The sequence below is a fragment of the Onychostruthus taczanowskii genome, unplaced genomic scaffold (assembly GCF_017590055.1).
Source record: "Onychostruthus taczanowskii isolate IOZ18803 unplaced genomic scaffold, ASM1759005v1 scaffold95, whole genome shotgun sequence".
NCBI classification, from domain to species: Eukaryota; Metazoa; Chordata; class Aves; order Passeriformes; family Passeridae; genus Onychostruthus; species Onychostruthus taczanowskii.
The window spans coordinates 2,302,073-2,328,812 of record NW_024507546.1 but is presented as its reverse complement, the minus strand read 5'-3'; the positions used below and the strand labels follow the sequence as shown (position 1 = coordinate 2,328,812).

Here is a 26,740-nt window from a genome sequence, read left to right as displayed (position 1 = left end):
GGGTTTCTGGGATCAGTGGAAATTTCCTTCATGCTTTTTTTGCAACAGTATTCTCTTTCAGTAGTTTCCTCTCTGCTACAAAGTGTGCTTTTATTATATCTGTGTTGAGCCAGTTCCAATGACGCACCTAAAATAGATGAAACTACCCCAGTGTGCTTTCCTGTGTCCGAACACCAAGCTGTGCTGTCTGCAGCAGTGCTGGCACCAAGACCAGGCATTCAGCAAAGCCATGACCTGTGCCAAGCACAGGTACTGCCAATATCACCACCAAGACAGGGCCAATAAATCCAAACACACTGTGCATCTCTTACCTATACTCCCTCTGTGCTCAGAAACTCAGGGGCTTCTTTTCCCAGGGAAGTCACTACCCATCTCCATGCACCTCCACCTTTCAAAGCCCAGGCAAGCTGCAAATCTACAGCAGGAGGACTAACAGACTCAACACAAAGCTTTAGAGAAGCTGCAAAATTAAAATAGTCCTTGGAAAATAAGCTGTAGGCTTTGAAGATGGCTGCAAGGAAGCCTGGCAGAAGTGGGCATGATGACCTGCACCCAGCCACTCCAGCCGGAGAGCTGGCTGAGGACGCTGCACCAAGCATGCAGGGGACCAGCTGCCTGCCAGCTTCTCACATTTAATAAATTAGCACGGATAAGGAAGGTAAGATTGGGCTCATAGACACTGAATATATACAGAACCTCGACGTGAAGGTGCATAAACGACGCTGTTTGAGTCTGACTCATTGTGTCCTTATTACGTTGCTGGTTGCTTGGAGACTGACTGAACGCACACAGCAGCAAAGATGCTGGCTTGGGAGTCACTACCCTGCCTGCCTTATTTTCTTTTTCTCTGTGCACATAATTTTCCTTTAAAGGCTTGCCTTGCCTCTGCAGATTGCTTGACTCCCTCTGCCACTGTGGAAAACTACAGCAGGGGAGGCAGCCGGGTGTCCGGGAACACTGTCAGTGTTGTTCCACGCTCACCTCCCAGCCCCAGCTCCGTGCACTGCAGGGGGAAAGAAAGCATGTCTTTATTCCTCTACAGGCTCGCCTGGATGCTAAATTTTACCTTAAGCCAAAGCAGTCACAGATTGCTTATTGAGAGACATTCCCACACATTTCCAACAGGTTACCCTGAAATCCTCAAACTTCCTTAGCCAGGAATAAATACCTACAAATCCAAGAAAGCGGTGGAAATGCAAAGGGAAACTTGAGCATGTTCCACTGCTTGACAGGTACGGCACAACTGAGATGGTTAACGTGAAAATCTTGCTTGGCTCTTTCCTTACACAAAACTGATCAGAGTGGAGACAATTATTCGTAATTTAACAGGTACTGAAATTTAATGCCTGTCATATCCTGAGTGCTAACAGTATCACACTTCAAAGCGTGAGCCTGTAAAATATAAGCTGGACTTTTAGGACACTGTTAAATTACATGGGCTAGAGTTCTACCTTAGGATAAAAGTAAGGATTGTGTGTCCATTTCCAACAGCCTAGTATCTCATATATTCTTAATAGCTGGAAACCAAGCAATATGAGGTGGTAGAGGGTAATGAATGACCTCTTCTGTTTTAACAGGTCTTTATTCCCTTTATCAATCTCATCTTTCACACCAGGGGAATCAGTTAAAAGCTCTTTAAAAATACATAGGTGCGCTCAGGGCATATCCTGCAGATTTTTCTGAAAAGACAATTTCTGTAAATAAATTATTAGAAAGGAAGTAGAAGCAAAGAGCCTTTGGTGGGAATTTCAAAAGAGTAAATGTTCCCTTTTTGGAGGCCAGAGGGCAAAGGGAGGCAGGCCAGCCTCCAAGCCTTGGTCTTCTCTGACCTCAGAGCTGCTTTCTCTACCCAAAGAGGATGCCAACTGATTTTTGCTGCAATTAAGAAAAAAGTGGCAATGAGTTACTTGGAATTTCAGGAAGGACAAAAAATTCTAGCAACAGTGAAGGAAGGAGCCTTACAGAGTTTATTTACGGTGCACTCAACATGAATGAAATGCCCTGTACCAAGTCCACCTCAGGACTGCAGGGGCACATTGTACTTGCATGCAGGACTACATGGGTGGCAAGATGAGGGGTTTTGGGAACATTGGTCTGAGCTCTGGGCCCTGTTCTGAAGGCTGGGATTCAGCAGCATATCACTCTGCCACCTGAGCCACCCTGTCCCCAAGGCACTGAGCTGGCACAGCTGGGCACCACACTGCACAAATGAGGCATGACAAGTCTGAATTAATCTATTCAGACAAACTGTTCCCTGATTTTCTCTCCTTGCCCTACAGGTGCTCCCAGCAATTCAGCCTGGGAAGGCTGACATATGCTTGGTCAGTAGTCAACTAATCTGAGCACAGCAGGATGCAAAGGCTGCTGTAAGCCGTGCTAGTCCCATGGGGCTGGGGCTGTGGGGCTTCGATGGCAACAGGCAGGATCCTAATGGTCCACAATTGGTGCTGTGCCTAGCAGGATCTGCTCCCCCTCTCTCTGCAGAGACATAACATCTCTGTTATGTCAAAACCGATTCCAGAAGTGGTTTTTAACTCACTGTCTTAATTGTCAGCAGTGAAAACCAAAGCTTTCTGGAAGATTAAACAGCTCTTAACAAAAAATGGGGAGGGGGGGGACACGACGACCAGGGACACTTAACCAAGACATGGCTTTTCCAAAACAAAACTGTATAAAGGTGTGCAAGTTAGTTGCATGCTCTATGGTTGGGTGGCCACAGAAAGCCTTTACTGCAAGTAAGGTGGGCTGCAAAGTCAAATGTGCAAAATTCAAGTGAACTTAACACTGATGCTGATCATTCAGGGTTTTTCCTTCTCAAACGATTCAGACATAGTTTAGCTCAGGGACAAGACAAAACGAAAGATGAAGTGGCTCTTTAATACCCACATTTGTCCTCCATATTCACACACAGTGAAGTTCTCAATCTCTGCTCTGAAGAAAACCATAACATCAGACCAAAAATGTGTGTAATTGTCCAAAATTTCATCAAAGAGGTATGCCAAAGAAAAAAAAAGTACAGAAGGGTAATCTGGGCAGGCTTCCCTGTGCAGGCTGCTCCCTGCAGCTAATGCTGGTTTTGAACAGGGTCTCTCATTGCATTTCTCCATGCCAGTGGAAGCCAGACAACCAGCTAGTGTATTCTATAATAAATAAACAAACATCCCCCTTACCCCCAAACACATGTAAAAGATGGGTTTTAAATCATTACGATTTACTTAGCTCTGAAAGGGAGTAATTTTTCACCAGACTGCAGAAAACCCCACTGCAATAGACGGACTAAGGCTGAGATTTTCAGAAGAAACAGAAAGAGTTCAAGTACCCAATTTCTACAGAATTTCAAGGTAATTTGGCCATGGAGCACCCTTAAGCACCTTTCCCTGAGAACCTTGCTTATACTCAAAGTTAGATTTTTGCTAACTTGAAAAGAAGAAACTGAGTAATAAGGTTACAAGTTGCTCTTAAAATAGCAGTTTACAGAGGGCTTGCTTTTTCCTCCCCATGCCTGTACAGTTACAGAAAGGCTAAAGCAGCTCTCTGGACATAACATGGGATGGGGGGGCGGGGGGGGGGAGGGGGAAGGGTAAAATTCCTTATTCTACTGCTAGCTTTTTGTACACACTTGAGCAGCCATTTGGAAATTTGTAAGGATTTCTGTGTCCAGCAAGCATTTTCAAAAGTGCTTAGATTCTCTGGATTTCAAACAAGGACAATGAGGTAGTTTTAAACTACCCTAAATTAAAAGTTTGACAGGATTTGCAAACACTCTGTTGATAAGAGCAAGGATTGCTCTTTACAGCTGAAACTTTCCACCCAAATAATACCAAAGCTCCTTATACACAAGAATGATTAAGGATAAGAAGTATGCCTGTTACATAGGTTCATTATTTGCTTATAGCTCAAATTTGGAAAAGCATGTAAGCACTCCAGGAGGAGGGCCAAGGTAATATTTCATCATAGCAAGACTGAGAGGACTCCCAGGACCTCCTCAGGCTTCCCCTGCTCTATCCAAGGGCTACACATAGGGTAGACCCCAATCAGCAGCCAGACTGCTGGCTCATTTTGCCAGAATCTCATCCAAGTCCCAGACAAACAGTTCCTCCTGCATTCATGCAGGGAAGCATGGGTGGTTTCTTCTTGCCTAGGGCAGCACTGAAGCCACACGTAAGGTCAGGAAGGCTGATCTTATGTGCTGTCTCTTGCCTAAGTGGACCTTGATGAAATTACCCCTTAGGCCTCAGTAAAAAACTGAGCAGCCCATGTAAATTCAAAGAGGAAAGCATAGAAGTAATTCCATCTTCATGCAAATTTCCTACCTCCCTCTCCTGCCTCAAGGCAAACCATGAAATGCAATGAAAGGAAATATAAAAAGTCACAAAAGAAGCTTCAAACAGCCTTGACTTTCTTCATGCAACTACCTCTGTCTTCTCTGTTTCATTATTTCTGATTTCTGACATAAATGCCATACAAATGAGGGGGAGAAATGGAGAAAAGACAACACCATCAAGCAGCCAGGAGCAGTCAGACTGAACTTAACCAAACTCACATTTAAGTCTCCAGCTCAGAAGAACCTTCACAAAGTATTTCATGGCAGATGCTTATGCCCTGGGCATGCACACATGCACCATGGAGGACACTAAAATTTCCATTACATTTTGCTAGAACCATATTATCTTGTGTTAGCCTTGATCCATATATAGGAGGTGCAAGATGCAGCATGCAAAGCTGCCCTCCCACACCTTATGGCAGATCCCAGCTCTGTGAGGCTTCACAGCATGTCCTGGTGGCACCACCACACTTATAGAGGGTTTCACACAACTGGAGGGCAAGATCAACAAGGCAGCTCCTGGGGAAGGCTCCCACCAATTTCTAAATTGGCAGGAGCCTTCAACTGACTAAAAAGGCAACTGCTTTTTGTTAGAACCAACCTCAGCTTCCAACAACCTTAGCAGTTCCTTCACTGAGCTGTGCTGCATCCCTAGTGAATTGGCACCTGAGGATTTGATCCTAAATGTAGCACAGCCTTTCAATCAAATTCCCCTTATGTGCTGAACCATAAGCTTGCCAAGCAGTAGGAACATTGAAGCATTAAATAAAGAACATTTTCAACAGTCAAGGGCAAGGTTAAAAGCATAAGGAATGTGAAGAGTTGTTTTTGCAGTGAATTTATTGTATAGGCAAAGTAATAAACCATTTGCATTTGAAGGATCTGTAGAATAATGATGAAGATTAGTAGTGCTTCTGTTGATTTATTTTTTAATGTATTTTTTTAACAGAGGGAAACTCACTGTTGTCTTCTACAGGGCTTTGCTGATACCCTTTCAGCCATTGTGGCATTTGGGTGAAGGCAGTCATATGCTTACAATGGTTGGCTCAGAGCAAGCCCTTTTTTCCCCAAACCTCCAGCATTCTTTAAGGAAAGATGCCAGTTGACTGTCTTTTTACACTAGTATTTCTGAAGTATAAATTCTCTAATAAACTACTTTAAAAAAAAATAATTGAAGTTTTAGACCAGGCTGAACAAGGCTTCCCTTTTATTCTGGACACAAGCACACACAGGCTCTGGTACAGTCACTCAGAAGCAGAAGGCCCTATCTGCAGATGTCTGCATGCCTGGGGTTCCACCAGCAACTACTCAGGCTTGCAAATTAAAAACCTGTCTAAAAACCTGACACTATTCATGCACTCAAATGCTTTTAAGAACATGGGTTTGATCCAAAAGTCCATTAAGGCAAATGGAAAGACGAATTGATTTTCCACTGACTTTGTATTAGATGCTAAATTTGAAGCCAGGTCTAAAGACCATCTCATTCCCTCAGCATTTAAGCCCAACCTATTCAAAGCCTCAATTTACAAATCCTGGCATTATAATGGGGCATTCAAATGCTGCTTGCAGATTCCCAAAATTAGCTCTTTGGTCTGTAAAATATGCTTAAGCATACCTTCGTGCCAATATAAACATCCAGCTGCAGGGATTTCTAAAAAAAAATCTCACTATAATTGGGCTCAACAAAAATAGGCTACCCCTTGTGATTATTAAAGCGTGAGGGAACCAGAAGAATGAATGAGAAGGCAAAGCTGAGTGACCTCACTCAAGTTCCTCTCTATCCACCACTTTTTGCTTGCAAAGCTTGCCTGGCGAGGTGACGATGGCTGACTGCTTTCCAGAAGACAAGGCACAACAAGATGGGAATTCATTGGTTGGTAAGGTATGCAACAGGTGATCAAGAACCTGGCACTCTGAAACCAGGAAAATATTAAAAGATGCTTTGCAAGGTGACAAATGGTACTGAGAGCTATGGAAGTGTATGTATTTAAAATTAGAGCACTTGAGCAGAGCAGCTGCTAAGTTGCTTGTGGCTTACAAAGCTGCCGAGTCCCAAAGGCTTCCTTCCACACGAGGACTGACTCAAAGGCCAGTCATTCAGGCATCACTGTGGCAGTCCCTGTCCACGCCAGGGGTTGGAACTAGATGGTCTTGAATGTCCCTTCCAACCCTGGCCATTGTATGATTCTGAGTCTAACCTAAAATGTTTGTCTGCTCCCCGAAACAGCAGGTTGAGTTTGAGCCCTCTGCCCATTTGCAATGTTGAGGTGTGTGCTCTTTGAGACAAAAACCACTTTGATAGAAACAACCTGAAAAGTAAGCAAAAGACTCAGAGGTAAAGAAGAGCCCAAGTTTTCCTACCTCACAAAGAAAACATAAAGCACACATTAAAATTTACTGTTAATAAACAGCATGAAAATTCTCTACCAAAACTGCTTTGGTAGACCCAGAACTACTCTACCTCTTCCTGTAGCCTGGTCTAAATACACAAAAATCAAAATTTAATGAAAGCCCGAGGCTGCCAAGTTTCCAAACTTGAGCAAACAATACCAAGTCAAGAGAGCATCCGACCCCAAACACTCCTATTCCTCTTCTCCCTGAGAGGTCCTGTGTAACAAAAGACTCCTCTTTATTTAGGAATGCCAGGGATAGCTCTTCTCCTCCAGCACATCACTAAGGACTTCCACGAGATACTTCCTTATCAGCTCTTTGATTACCACCAGCCATTGCTGTCCCAAGGAGCCCAGCATGTGCTGTGGGCTGCAGCAAGGAAGTCAGTGCTGGAGTGCTGAATGGAGCCTTTAAAACACTGCTGATTGCAGCAGGAGATGGAGACAGACGCCCTGATTATGGAGTTCATTCCCTGAGAGTGCACAATATGCTGTCTGTGCTGGGAGCTGTGCCTTGCCTCACTGATGTTAGACCCCTCTCAGTAGGAGAAAACAGGGACTCATCTTCAGCTGGTGTTTCGTGATAAGCTGGATCCCAGTTCTATTTTTCCTGCAGTGTGTTGTGAACCAGGTGCTGAAAAAAATGCTTTAAAAAGTTGTTGACATAAGACAACAAAGCAAAGAAGCCAGCATCCCTCTGTGATGGGGATTATGGGCCCTATTGGGCAGAGCTCTGAAGAAGAAAAATGCTGTAATGACATCTTTACTATGTTTCACATCAGATGTTCCCCCCACCTGATGGTGTTTTTCAATTTACTAATGGAGATTGGGGGGGGGGGGGGGGGGGGGGGCGAACCCAGTTCTGAGTAAAACAGAAATCTCAGTCTCTTGTCACTCTCTTGCATCCTCTGTATTCCCTTTGGATCAAATTATATGGAAATATGAAATATTCAAATACTTGTTGTATTGATACTGGGAAGTGAGAAGACACGTCAGAGAGGGCCTTTGCCAGGCAGAAATCCCAAAAGACAGATGACTAGCAAATGCTTACATCCTGCTGACAAACCCCTGTGATAATTTTTACAGCGTGCTGCTGAAAGCGTGATGGGGATACAATGCCTGCTATTGTGTCCAGTTCTCCCTGTTAACACATCCACACCAGAGCTGCACTTCATCATGCACTGGGTGACTGAAAATTTCCAAGGACAGTAGGACCCGAATGGACTAATGCTACTAATTTCCACAGCATCCAGCAGCTTAACTACAAACTACCCTTGCAGTATTTTCAATTTTTTTTTTAACAGACCCCTTCTCAAGTGTCAAAGGGGCAACTTTCAAGGCTTTGCATGAGTGATTTGGACATCCAGCAACCCACTTTAGCAGGTGTCTGGCATACCTTGTTGAAATTTGTTTTGTCAGAATATAGTTTTCTCTTCCCCACATATATTACAGCTGTTCTGAATGATCTCAGTCATGGGTGTATCTACAACACACTCTCTGCTACCAGGCAGAATAAATTGACCAGCTCTGTGATTGACTATTACCATCACCCAAATCTGAAGCTGCACGGATCATGGTGCTGTTCTTTACTTGGTGTATACATTTTCCCTTCCAGGGCTGAAAACACGAAGGCTTACAAACCTGCAGCTCCATTGTTCACTGTCTGACTGCTGTGTTGGGCTGAGGATTTTTAGTTGGCTCTTTGTTTTTAACAAAACCCGAAACATTACTGATGAAAACTGAAATACCATTTCAAAAATTTATTTTCAGTCAGAAAGCCATTTTTCCCTCAATGTAGAGGTGGCCTGAGTGATAACAGTATAATAAAGAACCAAGTAGGGATCTAAATGCCAGACCTGCTTCAGTGCATAAATCACCATTAAACTGCTGGTTCTGGGGAAATTGGTTTTAGCAGCACATTTCAGCAAAGACATAATAAAAAAGGATATTTTTCCACCCCTGTTAGGCTGTGCAGGTTGAAGAGGGATTTGGGGTTTCATCCGGGAGACTTTGTTTTCTCCTTTAGGCTGTGGGATGAACAAGCAGCCACTCGTTTCAGTGCTGTCATGTATGGTGTGGGGTGGTCTTGCAATTATCATAAAAACCCTAACTTTGGTGGTCCCAGTGTACTTCAGGTACAAACAATAGATACAATAGAAGGAGAATCACTTAATGAATCCAAATCTAGGTCTGAACTTCCCAGCTGCTTTGTATGCCGGTATTCACCCTGCAGTCACAGAAGCCAGACATAGGAGATATGGTTACAGGGCACAGGCTCCAACTTCGCTCATTTGCAGACACCCTTGTCTTTTTCCTTTGCCTCCTGAGGTATCCCACAGAGAATGAGACCATGAGAGTTGTTTTTACTCTTTGCAGAGCTCTACTCAGATGTCAAAGCAGGAAGGAAAACAATTAAAATATTTTTAGTGAGATTCACACAAAACTCATTTTTGTTCACTTAGGAGATTCCCAACTATGACACACTAGAACAGTTATGGGGTTTTTTAAAGAATATTTCAACAATGTAAGCATTTGAAAAAACTGGATTTTTAAAATCCAACTTGTTGTTTTTCATGGAGGCTTAATGACATGAACATTCTCATATGCCTACTGCAGTGTAGTCTCCTAAGATGCAGGAATATATTATCAATAATAAGTTTGTCTAGGTCTGACAAGGAAAAAAACACATCATCAAAACAATACATCTGTATGTTCATTTCCCAACATGATTTTCTGAAAAACAAACAGTCCAGGAAGTTAGGCAGTACAAATTAGACAGACATTTTTGAATACTTTTGCGAGCTTTCAGAAAAAATAAAATTTCACCTTCAGACCTTCAGCTTGCATCCATCATTCTCCCAAATAACTGAGATATTCTCCAAGTGAACCTCCAGCACTTTCACTGTCAGCAGCAGACAATCCATGTGTAGGACTGTCCAGTCTGGTTACTTCAAATACATGTACTGTCTTACATTAGGATCTAAAGCCCACCCCTGAAGTTACCAAGAACTATTTCTATTGACATTAATGGGGTTTTAAATCAAGCCCTGTTTCTTATCATCAGCTGCATATTAACTGTTTAATCCTTTAAGTATCTGATTTTGCAGAGTGCCAGCAACCTCTAGAGAGGTGAGGGCCAGCTTGTACTTGTCTCTTTATTCTTTAACAACTGCATCACATACAAAAGTATGTCTTAAAAGAAATAATAGATTAATAACAGAACTCATGTGCCTTATCAGTTTCCCAAGCTTTTATGTTTCAAGAACCATTCAGCTAAACCTGGTGGGCTTAGTACTGAAGGCTTTAAACAAGCCCAACTCCTTCTCAAATCCATGGCTAAGTAGCACCCAGCCCACAGTGAAAAGATCATGAATTAAAGATTATTTTTCAGGAAAGCAACAGATGAGCCAACTCTCCTAGCAATTTAGGGTGTTCCTTCAGAGAAGGCTGCTGTCATGTACGGAAATGACACTGAATGGGAAAATGGCTTTCAGAGAACTCTCAGGAAATTGCTATTAAAAATCCTCAGACGATTGCACCAAAGTCAATGTCTACCTGCAGCTAGGAAAGGGCTCATCTCTGCATAGAAATCCAGCAAGACTGTTTCTCCAGATTTCAATGAGCAGAGCTACAACACAGCTCTGCTGACAGATGGAAAAGTTAAGGCCAGCCCTGGTGGGTACTGAGCTCAGCCTTGTTACTGTGGTGTAGTCCTTGTGGCCGGATTTACTGAGGACATGGCAAGAGACAGGCTAAAGGAAAGGCTAGCTCCCACTGACCACACTTCAGAGTGTCCTTCAGATCAGCTGGACAGGTCTGTCACTTCCAGCACAGCTTCAGCCGCCATTAGTAATATGTAAAATATTAAGACAGCTATTGAATCTACCAAAATCACTATATAGACACATCAAAAAGCCATCAGCTGGTCTCTCTCAGCTTTTAAGGGAGGATCTTTACAAAATTCAGAATGCCAAATAATGCTGCCAATTAAGAGTTGCAGTCAGGCAGTCCCTTCTGGAGGTTTAACAGAAAGAGACTCTATTCAGATACCTATTACATTGAGAAGAACAGGTATTGGTCCAAGTTTTTACCAGTGTCCTTACTAGAAGCTGCAGGTTCTTTAATTTTTAATTAATTAATTTTTTTGCCTCAAAAGGGTGAGATGGGCATGGCCCTAGGGACAGACACCTCTGCACAGCACAGCCACAGGCACACAGCTCTGCTCCTGCCTCAACACAGCAACAAGAGGTGCTACATTCTTCTCCACTGCCAGATGTGGCATTTGTTGCCAGCAACTCTAATTATGTTTCCAGACACAGAAAACCACTAACAGATTTGTGAAGATGTTAGTAGGGATATTCACACTGTAATTTAATTAGGAAGATAACTACTGCATTTTCTCACTGCACAGAGTACACCTTGCCTTTCTGCACCACGTATCTACTAAGCTACCTTCAAATAAATTTCATTTATTATGCCTTCATACAAATCCCATTACTTGCTCAACAAACAGTTTTGTTTTCCTGTCTGGGCAACCCTCCAAACACAGGCTGCTGTGTATGCTTTTGTAATTACTGATACGCTGTATAAGAAACTGTGGCATGTTTCTGACAGACTAATTAAAGGCGAAGAACAGCCTTCCCGAGACCTTGGTTCAATTGCTGTTCTCTCCTTGGCTTCCCCTGTGGTCTGCACCAAACCATGTCATCTTTCTACACTTCATTTCCCCACCTGTAAAACAGGGATGGGAACCTCTCACCTGCCTCACCTACTTATGAGGTGAGATCTTCACACAAGGAGCCACGTTAGTTTTACCAACGCCTGTAATACACGTGTAGTTTCACAAAGACACGGGGCAAGCCCAAGCCTTCCACATTTTGGTCCCACTTAAGTCCCTAAATAGAATCCCAATGGCTGCCAGGCCCCAGGGGCTGCTGCCACTCCCCTGCCCAGGAGGGTGCCAGCAGCCAGGGAATGAGTGCAAACCTCAGCGTTGGAGGCTCCTAAACAAATGTTTAAATGCATGACTGGAAACATAAGAACAACCTCTTCTTCAAGTCCATGTTTCAGACTAAATAACAAATTTTCTACAGCTCAACTGTCATCTGGTTTTCTTGCACAGTAACACTGAGAGGCAATGACTGTTATCCTCACTGGGAGATCCAGGAGGGAAAAGAGGAGGGATTTTAAAACCTCATTACAGAAATTCCTCTGGGTTTTGCAATATCTTTGTGCAAATTAAAAGGAAACAGCTGTCAATTGAAACCAAACATCACATGGACTTGCATTAAATATCTCATGCAAATATAAAGTTTGGAGGAACAGTTAAAGTCGAAGTATCAAAACTGCCTCCAACACCACTTGTCTCAGTCTACTAGAGTTTTACCACTGATCCATTAGAGCAACACAGCTTTTCTTGACTGAGCACAATTTTTACCCAATTTGTACCTTTTAAGCCCTATTGTACATGCATAATATTAACAATAATAATAATTATTATAATTGGGTGGACAGATAATGCTCTTCAATTTCAGAACTAGAAGAAAGAACTTATCTTCTCAAAAGCAGCAGGAGATGGGCAAATATTAACAAAAGCAGCGGTCAAATTCTGTATCAAGTGTCACATGGAGAAGCATTCAGTACTGTTATGTCTATTTAATTGGCTAAGTAGATGACCTTTTGTTCTTAATACTTCTATCATCCATCTGAATAAGCCCTCAATGTTTGCCTAATATAATTACCTTTATTTTACACTGATTGTGCTAAAGGGTTAATGCATAGAGGCTAAGCTGGGAGGTTTAATTTTCTCTATTTTCTCTTCAGGTGTAGAGGAGATGAAGATTGCTGCTGATAGAGAGTAGAAATTGAAATAGGATGAGGCAAAAGAGAACAGTGACATCATACAGGCTAAATGCTGTTTAGAGATCTGTATGTTAGTCTACCTCTTAATAAAGCTTAGATTAAGTGAAAGCCCGCAAAGTGGGACCCTGACTTAAAAGGATGATTTTTTTCTGAAATAGATTAAGACATCAAAAGAAAAAAAAATATTTATTTTTTCAACACAATACCAGTATTTTTTATCATTTTTATAACAATTTGGCAAATGTAACCATGTAGTATGCTATCTGGACAGCACAAAGACCAAACAAATTACAGACGACGTGGAGAGCACATTTGGAAGAGATTCTGCAGCGCCTAATAAGCCAAAGGGGAAGTACATTCAGTAATGGTGTTTCCAAACAGGATATCCATGATCCTGACAAAGAGGAATCGGGAGTTCCCCGGAGCAACCCAGAGACCATGGCTGAGGCAGGTAAAGCACTCCAGCCATAATGAGCTGCTACACTGAGCCTTGCATAAGAAGATGGGTTTTTTTCTTGCTCAAACTGTCTTTTTTTTCCCCTGACACTTCAAGCCTGAACAATACCAACTTACTCTGCCCATCTTCAACCAGCTGCAGCCTCACTGTCTTCAGCTACAGCCTGAATGAGGAGCCTTCAGCTCCAGCATCCTCTCCATCCAACCTGCCTGCTTCAGAGCTATGCCTGGGCTAATAACTGAAAATATTACCATGCTTCAGATAAATCCAGTCTCGAAAAATATTTCTTTATCCTTTCCTAGCAGGTTTTTTTCCCTCACCATCCTGAAGAGAGCAGGAAAATATGGCAGGCTGTGAATTATGCCAAAGGTGAGCATGGAAGGAGTGCTTGTGCCACGCCAGCCTGGCAGACAGGTCTCCCTTTTCTGCTATTTAAACTCCTGGAGGTATTAACAAAGTGAACAGGACACAAACACAGTAGCAAGGAATTTACTTTGTAGTCAAAGTTTTCCACCTCCTTAAATATCCAGGCTGCCATATGCTGATGACAGATAATACAATACCAAATCTTGCAGGTGTCACCAACACAGTCTATATTTAATGTCCTCTTTCTGGAAAAATTGGTGCCTTTAATACTTGCCTCCAGACAAATCCACATTAGTCTAATTTCTACAGAAGCAGAAAACACAAGAGGTCCAATTCTGCTTTCCCAGAAATGTGTCCACTGACTTTAAGAAGCCTACAGAGCCCATGCAAAGGAGGACTAGCTTTGTTTCCATTAGAATAAAAAATCAGTGTTCTAAAGAGAAATAATGTGTACGTATAATGGGAAGAATTATATTCCTCCAGGCAGTGTCTGCTTTTGCTATAAAAATCTACTACCTTTGGAGCTTCTACTACCATGTTATTCCACCTGCCTGTTTCTCTTAGTAAAGATTTATGTAAAGCTGATGATTTGAAAGGAGGACTCCAGTGAACAAGTACAATTTACATTAAGGTTTGTCATTAAATGTTATTGCTGTTTCTTTCAGAACACTGTATAGGTTACAAATATACTTTGCTTCAGCTGTTACACTTTAAAATGAATGCTCCTTTTATACAAGTAACTGCTTAGGAGACAGCAAAGCACAGCAAAGCATGATGTGCAGCTTCTGGACTTGTGCCTTCTGCACTGAAACTGCTCTATGAGCTGATTCCTGCTGGTTAACACTGCAGTTTTGAGGCAGAGGGTACCAGCTGAGCCCCTTGGCAAATTTAGCACATATCACTGCAAAAGAGATTTTGACCTCAACAGCCCCATTCTTCCACCTCTTTGTATACAAAACCCTCTTGACTCAGTAGCATCAAGTGCTCCGCTGCACTGACAGAGGAAAGAGGGAAGAAGAGGCAGAGGAGAGACAGAAGATTCTGTGATGCTCTAATTTCTAGGGTGGAAACAGCAGACTTACCTGTAGCTACCACTGCAACTTTTTTATATTATGAAAGCTGAATAGGAAGAAAGTGAAAAAGCTGAAACACAATAGCTGTACAGCAGCGTGCTGATAAGAAAATGACTGGCATTTCTGGGGAAGATTACTGACATTTTCACCATGCCCATTTTGTCAATCTTGAAAAGGCCTAGCGTGTATCAGGCATTTAATGAATCATGCAACACATCACCTTGTGAACTGAATGCAATCAAGAACAGGCAAATGGGGATAGATTTCAATGAACGTGTCATCAGAAACAGAAAACTTGATGAAAGCATGCGTAGGTTCCTGCCAGAGCAGTATTGAAACTATCCCACTAAAGGGCACTGTGCAAAGGCTGATGGAGAAAATCAAATGTGAGAGAGAAGTGAAAGTCCTCTAAAGATAAAGTTGAAAATCAAACCTTTATACTGCCAAAACTGTTCCTGTAGCTACTCTCTAAGCAATGATCCTCATTTGCATACTAAACTTTTCAGTGTTTAATACTGTGACCACTTCAAGTCCTGCCAACTCTGAGTCTGCTCAGTGCTACAGAAACTTACCCACTTAGTTGGAGAGATTACTAATGGTTTGAGCTTTCTCCTTCTTAGCTGCAAATCTTAAAACTTAGGCATTGCCTAATAAGCCTAGAAAGCTTATTAGATAAGACATAACTTCATTAGGAAGGTTGCTAGCATACTGATCAAATCAGGAGACCAGAGGCAAATTCAGATGAAGGTTTCCATGAATTTAAGGCTACTCTGTTGGCCTAATTTTTTCATTCTCTCTAAAGTTATACTCCATTTATTTCAATCTCTTAGATCAAAACCTTTCCTCTCCATGTGCTAAAAGCACCCTTTGCTTTATTTATAACACTACATTAATAGCAAACACCCAGAGCTGTTGAAATACATCTGCAGAAATATGCAAATTATTTCCCAGTGCAAAATGTGGCATTTTCAACCAAACCAGACATTTTATTTCTCCTGCACAGAATTAGAACAATTCTGACCACATGCAAAGAAAATCAGAACAGTCAGAAAAATGAAGTGCCATTTTACCCCAAAGGGCAGTGAGCAGTATGTGCGACAATCGGTGGCACTGTCTCTCTCACACTCACTCACTGCTCAGCTATCAGGCAATACACCTGTAGCCTCTTTGGTCTCTGTAATTTCATACAAATAATCAACATCTGTTCAAGTGGAAATTAGATCTAAAATGCCTTAATTCCAAAAGTTAGTGTCCTAGTGCTGGAGAGGGACTTTTGATAAGGGCATGGAGGGATTTGGCAAGGAGAGAATGGTTTAAACTGAAAGAGGGTAGATTTAGACTAAGAAATTTTTTTTACAGTGAGGGTGGTGAAACAGTGGAACAGGTTGCCCACACAGGCTGTAGAGGCCTCATCTCTGGAAGTGTTCAAGGCCAGGTTGTACTGGGCTCTGAACAACCTGACCTAGTTGAAGATGTCCCTGCCCATGGCCAGGAGGCTGGACTAGATGACTTTTAAAAGTCTCTTCCAACCCGAACTACTGTATGATTCTAAGTCACAGACCTGACATTATGTCCTTCAGGTTGAGAAACATTAGCTACAAGCACCAAACTAAGAAGTAAGGGAAACCCACTAGTAACTCTCCTTCTTCCAGTATTGTAAATCCAGCCCTGAAAAACAAGTGCTGTTGGTAGGTATACCTGTTCTAGTGGAAGGTGTCCCTGCCTGTGGCAGGGGGTTGAAACTAGATGATTTTAACGTCCCTTCAAACCGAAACCAATCTTTGTTTCTACAAAGGTTAGATGGCTGCTTTTAGTATATTGCAGTAATGATCTTTAAAAAATAAAGCTCAGTGCTCCAAGGGCAGCACAAAGCAGACTTGCACACTGGGCAAGACACTGAACCAGGACTAAAAGTGCCCACAGAGACACAGTGAGAGGACGCTGATTCATTGATGTTCACGCAGTACTAGAGATCCTCTGATTGAAGGCTGTACAGAAGCACAGAGAATTATTAACTACAGAGACACTAACTGTGAATTTATGAATAATGAAGAGAGCAGAGGAAGAACAACCACACAGTTCAGTTTCCCTAATCACTGCCTCTCCAACATTCACCCACACTGTCAGATTGGCAGTTGGCAACTGCAGCTCGTATCTTATGTAAAAAGAACAGAAATTTAGTAATACAGCACTCCCCATACAAGCCTCTCTTTGGCAATTTATTCAAGTTCACTCTTGAAGCTCACACTTGACTATGAACTCTGCTGAATGAAGGTCTCAGCACACAGCAGTTCATGAAGCCAGGGCAACACACAAGACAGCAGAGCCTAGGAATTATGGTGAGGGGTGCAATAATCCTTAAAACACTGACTGAGAGCCTCACTCAATACAGCTTGAAGAGCCTCACAGCTGAACAGCACCCTGGTGATGCCCAGCTCTTTGATGTATTCAAAAATACATTCAAATATGCTCTGTGCTGCTAGAAGGTAGAAGGGCTTTCATTGTTGGTTTTCACTTGAGCCCTCTTTATATCACAGTATTTACCTGTTGCATACACCTAACCAGCTCGTGACATGTCACCAAGGCTCCTAACCTGGAAATGTGAACATGGGATTTTTAAACAGCAGTAATGGAGAGGTGTCTCACAAGCAGTCAACTCATCAAAAAAGGGTCAAAAGAGAGAGTTCAGGAAGCAGACAGCAGGAACAATACCTGGTAAACATAATTCTATCCTATATAGGACAGAAAATTACTGCAGTGAAAATTATTACACAAGTACCAGAGGTTCCTTACCATTTGGGGGGGAGACAGAACTATAAACCCCTTATTTATGATTGCAGTGGCTATAATAGACTTCTCTTCTTAGACCCATGTTAATAGGCAGGAATCTCATCTCTGTTCCATTTTGAACTGATTTAGAATACATGACTTACTGCACACTGCTCAAATGTAGGGGTATAGCTTAGAAGTCATTACTTACAGAAGCAGCTGCCAACGATAAAACAACTATTGTACTGCTGTGACGTGGGTTGACAGCATAATGCAATTTTTAGGACTTCCATTTTGGGTTCGCTAGGATGTCTGCAATAACAAGAAAAAACAACCAAGCAAAAGAAATGGTATTCTGCCAGTGTTTTTCAAGGCTTTTATCAAAAGATAAAGAATTATCTATGAAGGACATGTTTTCCATATGAGCTTAGATATTAATTTATATGGCTATCTACAGAGATCACTGCTTATCAGATTACAGTGTTTCAACTGGCAATTAAATATTCCGAATTCAGGGAAATGCTGCGTTGTTCTGGGTTTAGCCTTAAACTGGTAGTAAATGTTCAATTTTTTAATGGTTATCACTGTATGTCAATCCAAACAATGAAACCACCATGAGGCTTTTACAAAAGATAAAAATGACAATTTTCTTCCTTTGAAATGTGCCTTAGTTCTGAAAGGCATTCAGGCAAATACAGCTCCACTCTACTTCACAAACCTGCTTATTTATATACAATGCCAAGTGATTAAAAATACAGCCCAAGCTCCAACATCTGACTTCCTGCAGAATTTTTTATTGTTTACAACCTGTCAGAATCAGTCCTGTTAAAACAAGCCCAGCTTACACCCCATTTCTCCTTTTCCACCATGAAACAATCCTGTCAAGAGTATTTCAGACTCTGACAATTACTGGCACACCAAAGACAAGGTGTTGAGCCAAGCTATTGCACTCCACCTCTGAGACACTGGGAACAAGGGCAAAAATAGACCAAACTGGAAATTTTAGAGCCTGCACCAGCCTCCCTGTGGATTTTATTTGGGCCACTGAACTTTTTTTTTTCTCATTACATTTTGGAGCAGGGGGAGGGGGCAAGAGAAAAGGAGAAGATGAACATTTTTCCAGTTTTCAGATCCCAAATGGAGCTTCATAGCGAGAAACTCAAGCAGCCCTTCCCAGCATCAGCTGAGAGCACAAGATCCATGTATGCAATATTTTTGTGCAGCAGCCATTTTGTGTCAGAATTGCACTTCAAAACTCTCCATGCTGCTGGCTGCCTGAAGCATTTACAGCAGCCCTGGAAAGCACACCACCTCTGTCCTGCACCATGGCTCAAAAATGCGCACATGGGTGAAGCACAGGCTCCTCCCACCACCTCCACAGCATCCCATCCAAACACCACTTAAGCCAGTGGCCCTCTTACCTTATCAGAGGCAAGCAAAGGGTGGGCTTGGGTACATGAATACAGGTAGTACCATCAGCACCACCAAAACATGGGGCTGAACAAAGACAAATGCTGGCTTCCAAATTTAAGATGTGCAGATCTTAAATGGCTCTTTGATGATAAAGTGGTCCATCCCAGTCTTGAGGTCAAAAATCTAGATCTTATGTAAATCCCTGCAGATATCTATGTAAGATCTGAAGAAGTACAAATGATACATAAATGAAGTAGGAATGTGACATACAAATGACCTCGTGCAATGCTCCAGTCAAACCTTTAGTGCTGAGTGGCTGCCAAATGAGGAAAAGGACACGGAAAGCAGATCAAGACCCAGTCAGATGATTCAGTCTGGCTGAAGGATTGATCAGGTCAGTAACAAGAAAAACACATTAGCATTTCCAAACCAACCCTGAACCCTCAAAGCCTGCAGAGGCCAGGATCAAACACTATCACAGTGAGCTGCCTACAGCCATGGTGCTGGGAGCCACTGAGGAAAAAAAGCAAAACAAGGAGACATCACTTTCTAAAACGCAATTAGAAGAATTTAAACATTGCTTGATGGAATGATGCACTGTTCTGTGTAATTGCTTGTTTGATGAAGAGCAGGCAGTTACAGCTCACATTTTTAGCCTTGAATTATTGCCAAACTGAGTTATTTTGTGAGGTAGAACTGAATCAGCAGTTCACTTACAAAAATTAAGCCCTGGGGAATGTGAAACAGTGAAATATTTCTACTCATTAAAGAAGCTATTGGTGCTGATAGTCAGCATATGGACATAGCCCAGAAAGGTGGAATATTTGTGTGTCCAAATCACTTTTTCTGAAATTCATCTGATATGCAAATAGGCTACTACTTGATAACATCTCTTAAATTTACCTCTCCTACAGATTTATAGCCGTGTCCTAATCACTGCTTTCCACCACAGGGCCGCAGTGCTCATACAACAATACGTGACTGGGGTTCTTCACATCACCCCTGCAAACCTTACTCTAAAATCAAGCAGTAAAGACAAAGGTTGTTTCTGCACCAGATACAGTGTTAAAATTTAGGAGTCATTCAGCGATGCACAGAAGCAAACATCATGGGTGCAGCCCCCCTTGCCATGGACACACGTTCTGATCCTCCAGAGACAGCATTACTTCAGTCACTGAAAACTACTGCAAGGAGCTGATGGCTGGATACTGTTCTTGCCAGTGTGCCTGTCCCAAGGGAACAGCAACACATGCTGTAACATATCTGATTTGTGGTTAAATCCACATCTGACAGTTCTGCATCCTTCAGAAAATAAAAAATTCATGTCCACAAATACAAATAAATTACTTTTGGAGCATACAGAAGAAAATAATTTGGGACACTTAACAAAGATAATAGTAGCAAGAGTAATTTACTTCACAAATAAAAATTGTGTGTATTTCCCTTTACAGTGCAAATTCATTCCCCACTGGATAATATTAGCCTGAGTTGGAATATGTGCAAATTTTAGTTCCAAGACAATTACATGTTTTGGAGCTGCTATTTCACATCTCATCAAAAGCAGAGACCAAAGCTTTTGATGCTTTAAAAGGCAGTGTCTCATTCTTCCAAAGAGAATTACAGTATCCCTTTCTAACTTTCACAGACACTGAACCATCAAACTTCACTTTAAATTTTGTCACAGTTGAGAAAAAGCTGTGCAATGTAATTTGTAAGAGTTTCTAAAATTTATTTTAATTTCTTCCCTGTCTCCTTGGAGCCTCTGCAACTACTGGAGAGTAGTTTTAGAAGTGGAACATTACTGATGTAAGTCGAGAATGATGCAAATTTGGGAGTAATCTTAAATCCATGCTAATGAGCCTTTATATCACACCTCAAGTGTGTACCTCTTTCTCTATCTGTTAAATGCTTGGGATCTTGAGAAGGATACATCTTCACATGTATGCCCAACCATGCTGTTATTACATTTAGAAATCAGAATCCTTGAGTTTAGAGCAGATAGTAACGAAAAAAAAAAGTGGGAAGTGACAGAAGCACATTATCCTATGGAAAAATTTATGAGCATGAGTAAGATCCAACATATTTATTCTTGTAACTCTTCCATGATGACTGACTGTCAGGACCCCAGCTTCATCCAGCCCTCAAGTGAACCATCTGTCAGAAAAGGGAGTCCTGCCCAGCAGTGACTCGAGTCCAGAGCAGGACCTGCAGGGCCATGGACAGTTCCCTGCTCTCTCCCACCTCTGTTCCCAGTGGTCCCAGTCTGGTTGTGCTTCAAAGGTCACAGCTGAACAGGATCACAGGAGCAGATGCATATCCCAGAATGGAACACACCGGATTGGAATAATGTATTTGCTATTGTGGAAATTCCTTTCCAGTGCTATTTTTAATACCCAGAATTAAACATGCTTATAGGTATTTCCATTTCCAGCACAGTTATTACTATTCAATTGCCATTAATGTAAATGGCCGGGGCTGGGTAATGCCAAGCCATGTGATGAAATTATTTCCTTTCCCATCTGTGTTCCTGTAGTCTTAAAAAAACAAAAAAGACACCGTTGAGATCACAGCTGAAATGTTCATCCTGATCCCCACCAACAACACACAATTTTGGAAGAAATCTCTGTTTTTAGGATAAAGTACATCACAGGCATTATCCTCTCTATCCTACCTAATGTGTAGTGGATAATACTACAGTTAAAAATATTAATGAAAAATGACTAATGATAACTAAATGATTCACTTAACTTGGCTCCCTCTGTAATGTATTCTTCATATGACAGGCATTTATTAGCTCTCACTGATGACTCCTCAGAAACCCTGCTATGCACAGAGTGCCTGTCTACACATTAAAACTTAATGCACAGAGCAAGAATTATTGATGTTAGCTCTGTTCTAAAAGGGCATATCAGTAGGACTTTTTTTTCCCCTGCCATGGCTTTATGTTCCTTACCAACTGAATAATCATGGATTTTAAATTTTACTAGATGCTAGAGCTCAAAGAAACTCTTAATTTTGACAAAATCTTATTTTTCCCCCAATTGCTGGTTTTTTGTGTGTGACTGGTTTTTTTTTTTTGTTTTTTGTTTTTTGGGTTTTTTTCACAGACATACTAAAGTAAGTACACATGTGATGTTTCAAGACTAAAAAAACAGCTTGGGAATCCTAGTGCTCACAAACTGTGTGCTATCTGTATGCCTGGGGAAGCAGCAAGTCTTAATGGACCTTATGTTTTCCTTGGGATTTCAGTACTTGCAAGAACAGTCAAAGGCTGATAATTCATGGAGCCAAACACTGCACGAAGCTGAATACTGCCTTGAACACGAACATACACTTGTCTTCACTTAGTTGAATGTATTTATATGCTCTGATTGAGCAGAGCTGAGTGCTTTGCTTCTGCACTGATCTGGCCAAGCATCTCACGTGCCAGAGTAACAACTCACTGCATAGAGGCCTTCTCCACCCCAGGTGCTGCTGACTGCCCTAAATCCCAGGCCTAGCTTTTAACACTGCTGGGTGCCCACCAAGACAGCTATTAATGAATGATTTAACTGCCTTCTAGAGCCCCTGAGTGAGATTTTCAAGTGCCTACATCCTAGGCACTTGGGAATCTCAGAAAACCCATGGTATCTCACTCTTTGGGGAAAACCAACACCAAGTGACTATCTCTAATTATCTAATTATTCTAAAACCAATAGATGTTCCCACTTCTTCCTGAGCTAAACAGACCACAGGCATGATAAACACCTTCTTCATGGTGCTTGTCCATCACTGAAGGAGATCCTCTGGTCCCCTGGGACTGTTTAGCTCTTTGGTGCAGCACAGCAGCAGCTCCTGAGTGCCAGCACACACAGGGTCAGGATGGAGCTCTGGAGAGCCCATGTTTGCTGCTGGGGAAGGTGGGTGGTCACCATTTCTCTTCATACTTTAGACAGCTGGACCACAGAGCAGCACTTCCTGCAGCTGGACAGATCCTGCCTGGAAGGATGCAGCTAGAATCTGTCCAAAAGCAAACCTCAGTCAGACATGTCTGGATATTGCTGTTGCCTTGCAAGGACCTACAGAAGGCACCCAACTGTGGCTGCTTCAGGCCAAACCCCTCTGCCCTGAACCTGGTGTAAGCCTCATGCCAGCAAAAAGTGGGCAGAGTGGATGCAGAATGATGCTGCCTGGATTTGGCAGACTAAGGCACCTGGGCTGCAGTCCTTCTCTACTCAAGGAACTTCATAAAGCCTCCACAGCAACTGGAAGAAAAAAAAAAAAAGCCTCCAAGTCGAGCAGTTGAAGTGCTCCCTCCATTTCTTTTCCTCTGAGTGGAGACAGAACAGGAAGCACTTTCTACACTGCTTGAGAGCCTGTACCCAATACTTAACAACCAGAAACCTGGATGAATCACACTCTTTTCTAACTGCAGTAACCAGGCCGGAAACTGACTTCAACCTAAGACACAAAAGTTTTTACCCTAAGCCTAAATATAATTCCCATTAACAATCTGTGCCACACTACCTTAATATAAATGGCAGCTTAGACCAGATTTAGTAAGATTTAGCCTATAATTTTTTAGCTATGTTTCAACAAAAGAGAGGTCAAGAGGTTATTTACCATTATCTATTTTTAGGTTTGTGAAACTACAAGAGTAAGAAAGAAATCAAGCTTGGTCTTTAAGATCAGGAAAGAATGCCTTTCTGTGCATTTTTCTTTTAAAAATACCTGAATATGGAAGGAAATTTAATGGTTTGTTAAATGGATATGTTTGATAAGGGAATATTAATGCACTTTCCAATAATAAAAGTGAAGCATTCTGTTCCAGATAGGCATTCCTTTTCATACTTATTGTACAGACAGTGCTTGATTACAGTTTAGGGAAATAAACTGAAAGAACAGATGTACTATTTTTTTAACAAGTAGTAAGAAGGGTATTTCACGGAATCTTGAGAAGAGTTGGAAGGCAGATGATTCAAAGGATAATTGAAGAATGATATTTGAACAGGTTACATTTGTGCCCTCGGGCATTAAACATAAGAGACTTTTTTAATTCTCAACACAGGAGTTCACATGGCTGAAAAGCAAATGAACACAAGGAATAATTTTTTTTCAGAGACATGCAGTAACTGCTGGTTAGCAAGAAGGGAATTTTCCACAACACTAGGAAATGGCAACATTTTATTTGAAGTTATTTATAATATGCCAGATGTTATTCAGCTTAATATTCATCAACATTTGTTATGTTATAGTATTATATTTTCAGTAGTTTCAGAGCAGAGATCAAAAACATTTCAGGGTAACACCGGCAATAGCAAGAATGTGCAGAACAGCCCCAGGTGCAGGACTCTGACTCTCTGGCGATGGGACTCAGACGCAGAGGTCCTCTGCAGCCAGTTGTGACACAGATCACAACTGGCCCTTGCCTCTGGGAGCTGAGGCTGCTGGTGAAAGCCGTCAGGCAGGTGGCAATGCCCCCCACACACTGGATCAGGTCTACACAAAGCACAAGCGCCTCCGTCCCCTACTCCTGCTGCAAGCTGGGACTCCCTTGTCAGGGCATAAGGGATACTCAAGGTAGGGACACTACTTTATTCAAGATACAATTTTGATGTCAATTTTAATATCAGATTTCAGGAAAAAAAAAAAAAAGGTACTCTTCTAAGGGTTTCAGCCCTCACTAATGTGCACCCTGAACAGCAGGGCAGTCTCATTAAAACCCCTTCAGGTCTGACACTCCCATATCTTGCTTAACAACAGAGCCCACACTAATACTTTTTAATAAAACCAGATATATCAATTAGCAAATTTCAGTGGAGCACACACCCTACATCCACAACATTGACATGTTAGTGCATCTTGATTAATGTTGTGCATTTCATGCCAATTGAATTTCTAATGATTAGCCACTTAATTCTAAACTGAAGCAATTACTCTTCCCATTGAAAAATACTTGTTTCAGCTCAAAAGCTCAGCAGCTGGAGTACAGAAAAGCCATCTATAGCCAGTCATGCAAGTACATCTTGTGGAATCAAAACACAGGTTTACCAATGCGTATTTTGTATGCATAATGAAGCACTGGGCCTACAAAACCATCTCTTTTCAAGACTGATACAAAAGCTGTTGGCAGGACTGAGCCCATCCCTAATTCATAGACTTCAGCAGCAGCTGGGACATGCACACACTCATGCTCATATATTTGTGCATGAGAAAGCAGTTTGCCCTTGGTCCATAAAGGTCTCCACACAAACACTGGTTCTCCCTTCAGACTCTATATATTGGTGGAGGCTGCAGTGACAAAGATATATGCCAGAAAAATTAAATGGGTTCATCTTAGATAACTATAGAAAGGAGCAAATACTTGGCTTGCCTTCAAGTAAGGGAGGAATTTCAGAGGTACATCACATGGCAGCTGTATAATTTTGGTAGATGCACAATTTACCTTGTAACACTTGTCATTTTTTATGATCAGAACACTATGCAGACAATAATTATACCACCAATGTGCCCCTGAGAAACAGATAAACAGGCAGAACTGCTACAGGCATTACAAGTGTATCAGAGACACAACGATCTGATGACAAAAAGCACTAATGGCAGAACCAGTATTAGGATGTGTGGTGTGCTGATGGTGCAAACCAGCTCAGGCACTGGCTGAACATCCTGCAGCACGGCAGGAACAAGAACCACGCCTTGCCAGGCTGCTGCTGCAGTCACCCTGATGTGGTGCTGATTACTGTATTATCATTCAGATGGTGATTCAAGGAAGGCTTTAGTGTCTCTGCCACACTCAGAGACACAGGCTGCAATATGCAGGGCTGAGTATGGCTGAACAAACGGGAGTTCTCCAGGAACAGTTGCTCACTGTAGTATTTATAACATAATCAGAGCTGCTAACAGTGCTAGTGGAGCATTTCCCTAAGTCTCTGAAACTAAGGGACTGTCCCTAAGGCAAACTAAGCCACGGAGAAGTCTTTCTGCTGACTTCAGTAGCCACTGAATGAGACTCCTCTTACACGTGATACAAAGAGCTGCTCTGACGTCTGGAAAAAGATCTCTGTTGACTTTCAAAATGCATCAGGCCATGAAACACCTACATGCTGACTGACCATACAGTAGAGTATTTAGCTTTCTTATTCCAGGTGGACTTGCAGCTTTGCAGTGAAACACACTCTAGCACTTCACTGTATAAGAGACCCGAGGCTGATACATATGACTGAAGATTCACAAGGGAGTGAGTTATTCCAGGAGACCACTGTGATGTCCTGGAGATGTTACTTGGAGGAAAGTCAAAAACTGCTTCTCAGAGTTAATTTTACAAAATAAAGCAACAGTGGCTGACAAGTGTAATAGATATGTAACTCCCAATTGCCAAATCAACGCACTTTCAGTGTCTGCAACTGCAGACTGAGCCCTTGCCTTTGGTTTTATCCTTGTTTGGCCTCTGCAATTACCCTCCATGCCCTATTTCTCCAAGACAGAACCCATGTGAAGAAACCACAGTCCCACATAAGTATGTTTTCTAAGGATATGCACACTGGCCAAGCCCAGCTGCATTCAGGCTACTTTCCTATCCCCTGTTCTTATTCCTCAGGTCTGATGTGTCAACGTGCTAAAGAATAATAGAGCAAAAGAAATCACAACAGCAACCATCTGGTGGGGCCTGGTGAGTGACCCACGTTAGTGACCACCCATAGTTCTGTGACAGGTCAGCTGGAAACACACACCAGTACTTACATACTCTGCATAAAGCCATCTGCACAAAGCAAGAATCATTTCAGTGTACAGCTTCCAAAGCAGGAACAGCTTTAGCAGGGATGGAAGCTTATTTAGGTTATTTTTAGATGCGGATATCATGTTGAATACATGGATTTTTATCGTGTTGGTACTTACACAAGAACAACTTGTTAGTGACACAACAGATCTTGAACCCACACAACTGCAGGAGAGCCTTTAATAACAGATTAAGAGACACAATGGCCAGTGGTGGGATAAAGAGATTCAGTGTCTTAGCAGATGATACCTTCTGTCTTACTTCTTTAGCCACAGATTTAATTACACCGATAATGTCATGAGAAGCAAAAATAAATAATTCATTAAACCT

At 42.0% G+C, this 26,740-nt stretch overlaps 1 protein-coding gene across 3 annotated transcripts in view; it reads right to left on the bottom strand.

Annotated features, from left to right (window-relative positions):
• Window positions 1-26,740, bottom strand: part of CHST11 (carbohydrate sulfotransferase 11) — a 158,672-nt gene that overhangs the window by 52,105 nt on the left and 79,827 nt on the right. The gene's annotated exons all lie outside the window — the stretch shown is intronic.